Below are 4369 nucleotides of genomic sequence, written 5' to 3'. Positions count from 1 at the left end.
GCATGAACTGTTTGCAGCTATAAAAACACCAGCACCAACTACCATCATCATCATTCAAGTATAGTGATTATACAGTATAACACTTGCTTTACTGCAACTGTGCTTCAATAATGTTTGGATACTGCTTGTCTGTTCTGCTGTTGGTGGTAGCTGTGAACTCTGCCATATTAGGAAAGGATGATCCTTTGTTGGGAATAGCACAAGAGTATGCAGGAAAGTCATGTGCTCACATCTACAACAACAACTTTGCTAGCCGCAACAAGTCTGGACTTTATTGGGTTAAATTGACTACCAATGAGATTGTTCAGGTACAAACAATTGAATGTGGTACATACATGAGCCGATTAATCAGTGTGTAGACCATAGCTATATAATAGAATATGTATACTATTGGACATTCATCTATATTCAATTTGTGTATAATTTTTCCAGCCATGTAGCATGCCAGTTTAATTGGTTTGGTGTAAATATTGTTACAGGCTCACTGTGAAATGGGACTTTCAACTGGTTCATCAAAAACCGTTGCATGGACGAAGATTGCTGATGTTGATGGATACAGTTTTTGAGCCAACAACCATACCACGTTCAGCCAAACGAGTGTGTAAGGGTAATGGTGAGATTGCTGGATGCTACTCAGCACATTTTCGTATCAGAGGTCAAAATTTTAATGAGGTTTATGGCAAAGTGCTTGGCTATCAGAAAGGACGCACTACAGCTTTCAATGCATACTACTCTAAGAAACATGATATAGATGATACATAATTATGTTGACGGAGTGTCTATAACATATGGCTATCCTCGCCAATACCTCTTTACCTATGCATTGAGTCAAGTAGATGTATATCTACGGTTTACAGGTGCCCATATAACTGTCCTTGTTCTTCCACTCCTGGACAGGCACAACCAGCTTTGGTTAGAGATCATTACTACTGTGAGGCAGGTGCAACTAGTGCTCCATCAACTACCACATATTATACCAATAACAAATTATGGGATGGCCAAGATTGTCCTGTTGGAAATAGCTGTTGTGCTCAGCCAGAAATGCCATACTTGTACAGGCATCTTCCTATCGCAACTAATGGAACTGTTGACTCTATTGAAGTCAGAATTTACCAGGACACCTCTTTTGCTACTGCAGCTACTCTTGTCAGATCTTCATTGGCTCTGATTTATAAATAAACATGATTTGTGAAATGCTGCTACTGGTTTTTGGACACTGATTTATGAACATTAGTTATTTTAATATAAACATTTTATTCAGGCCTTTTCATTAGTGTAATATGCATACATTTAATTTGTTGTAATACACTGTATTACTGAAGTACCAATTCTCATAATCCTGCAGGAAGAAAAGCTGCATTTCAGGTATTCGGAAATACCCAGTAAAGGTACAGAAATTCCATATTTCTATACATTTCCAGTGTTCATGAAATTTGCACATTTCCTTGACATTTCCTGAAGTAGTATAGGGCGCAATTTCCATGACATTTCCGAATAGCAGGATTGATGGTATTTCTACACATTTCCTAATTCAGGATAGATGAAATTTACTGACATGTCTGAAACACAGGAAAGATCAAATTTCCATAAATTTCTTGACATTTCCTGCATTCAGGATAGGCATTGTCAAAATGCAAATTTCCTGTCTAGGAAATGTCAGTAAATGTCATGGGTGAACACATTTCCTAAGCACGGTATGGATGGTGGACAGTATGGTACCAACATGCATTATCCTCTCCACCAGTTCAGGACACATAACATTTTATGACATTTCCTAAATGGCAAGAAACAGACAGCATTAGTACATTATAATTAGCTAGCTTACCTACTTTAATAAAGTTTGCGAAATGTATAAGAAACCTATATTACCAAGGTATTATTTCATTGTGGTTTTGGGATATCACATTTTCTGTTAATGTAGGAATTGTCCAGTAAATATGATATTTCTTGAAATTTACATGACGTGTCCTTGGCCTCTATAATGTACTGTATGTATTGCATTTCCAAATACACAGGTTACACAGAGACCTTATCCTAATCTGTAAAGTGATACAGTAGTCAAGTATGACAGCAGTTGACGTGACAATCTCGGACTAAAATGTCACTACATGATATGTATCCTTGACTTAGGAATCTCATGTAGATTTGAAATTTCTGAATAGTACAGGAAATCTCACTGCATGCCATGTGTCCTTGATAAGGAAATCTCATGTTCTGAAATGTCACTGCATTCCATGTGTCCTTGACTTAGGAAATCTCATGTAAATGTCAAATTTCTGAATAGTGTAGGAAATGTCACTGCATGCCATGTGTCCTTGACTTAGGAAATCTCATGTAAATGTCAAATTTCTGAATAGTGTAGGAAATGTCACTGCATGCCATGTGTCCTCGACTTAGGAAATCTCATGTAAATGTCTAATTTCTGAATACATGCAGGAAATCTAACAACATGTCAACTTTTTGGCAGAGGAAATGTCCAGACACATGAAATTTCCAATGTTTTAGGAAATGTCACAACATGTGACATTTAAGGTATACAGGTTTACCTACTCGAGAAAAGCTGCCCAAAACAGGGCTAATTTTGGGTATCAGAAATGTATACACCCACTCAGTGATAGCTAGTAAATAGATGAATACTTGGTGCAAATTTTGTTTGCACAGCTGTAGGCACTGGGAAGTTATTACACAATGATTAAAATCGCCATATCTCCTAATGAAGCTTTGTGCGTCGAAGCCTGGTTTTGTCAAATTCAGTCACATATATAATATCTACCTGCTTTTATTGGTTGCAAATAATCAGTATTGACAAATGTGAAAATATGCATATATTATACAGATGGTAGGATCTACAGTGTTAAATTGAAGTTGTTGTGAACTGCATGCACACACACACACAGATAGCTATACACAAAAAGCTGCTAGATTTACAGCATGAAAAAGTCTTCATAGTCTTAATTGAGTTCCTGTACTTAACACTGTATCATGTATCCAACTACCTCATACAAAGTGATTTTCTCTGTTTCCATTGTAGATTTTGTAATAATAATCCATACAGCATATATCATATCAGTATTCAAACAGAATACTGTGTTAGTGTATATGTTGCTAAGCATGAACTGTTTGAGAAATTAAGGGCCCAGGGCAAAGAGTTAAAGTGAGGCCCCAGGTGCAAGGAGGTTTCCATTCTGGACCATAACTTCACCCAAGCTGTAAGTCAAAGACCAAAAAGTAAATTTAAAAAAAAGGTCATTGTACATGCTGACAATGACAATAGCTACCCCTCACCAACCATATTTCCTTATTTATAAGCTTGTTACACTGCTCCTCTGAAGAATACTGTGACTGTTCTATTAGAGTATCTTTGCATCATCATTTTCATTTAAATACCACTGTAGCTGTATATGTGTGGATGTGGGTACATTATATGCTCAGGCATCACAGCCGATAAACCTCCAGTAGCCTCTTGCTCTGCCAGTAGATTTTGCCAGCCAACTTCAATACTGTGAACACTAACAGTTAGCTACTAATAACGCATGGTATCAGCTAAAGTTTTGTTTATATGTAATTTATCTTGTCAGCATAAAGCTACATTGCAAGTTTCACTACAGTGCCCCCCAGAAGCTAAAGCTTTTTACAGGACTAAAAATTAAGGCCATTCCTGTAACTAGTAATGCTACCTGATAATATATAATGAAGGGGAGAGGGACAGTATAGTTACAGTGTAATAGGAAACTTACATTGATTTCTTAGAAGTGGATGAAGGGTGAACAAGGGTAGTCAGATGTATTTTAATAGAACAGTCAAAACTACACTCTATAAATATCATCTTTGATGTTAAAGAAGAACATAAATATAAATTATTAAAGAATGATTTAGTACATAAACTTTTAATTAGGTTGTGATCAGATTTTGGAAAATGTCACATTTTACAACTCAAATATTTATGATTAAAATAAGGCATTCTAAACTTCTAATCAGCTTTACAGTGATTAGAATCACTTATCAGTACCTTGAATTACAACAAATCCTGTAAAATCAATTATCAGATGCATAAGTGCTTTAGTGGTGATGCAGGATTTCTATGTATTTCAAGCCTGATATTAAGACTGAAATACGGTCACATTTATTCATTGATTGGAAGATCACTACAATACCTGGAAATATGTATAAACCATAAAATAATTATTAAGACTTAAAGGGAAACATATATATTTTAAATAGTTTATAAATCCATGAAAATGTGAATGTACTAAAATTTTAAAGCATTTTAATGCTCAAAATCTGTCAGCAGCTGGAGGCTGCATCCCCAGACTCCTACATAACTCAACTACCACTGAAATCTAGAATCTGCTGGATATATATATATATA

General features: G+C 35.7%; 1 long non-coding RNA gene across 1 annotated transcript in view; it reads left to right on the top strand.

Annotated features, from left to right (window-relative positions):
• LOC136246066 (uncharacterized) overlaps positions 1-1373 on the top strand; it is a 14532-nt gene extending 13159 nt beyond the window's left edge. The window contains exons 2-3 of the long non-coding RNA XR_010696227.1: positions 18-308; positions 480-1373. This is a non-coding gene — a long non-coding RNA (uncharacterized lncRNA). The remainder of the gene's footprint in view (positions 1-17; positions 309-479) is intronic.
• Positions 1374-4369: the final 2996 nt, after the last annotated feature.

This window comes from Dysidea avara, chromosome 15, assembly GCF_963678975.1.
Source record: "Dysidea avara chromosome 15, odDysAvar1.4, whole genome shotgun sequence".
Lineage (NCBI taxonomy): Eukaryota > Metazoa > Porifera > Demospongiae > Dictyoceratida > Dysideidae > Dysidea > Dysidea avara.
This window is presented reverse-complemented; position numbering and strand designations above follow the sequence as displayed.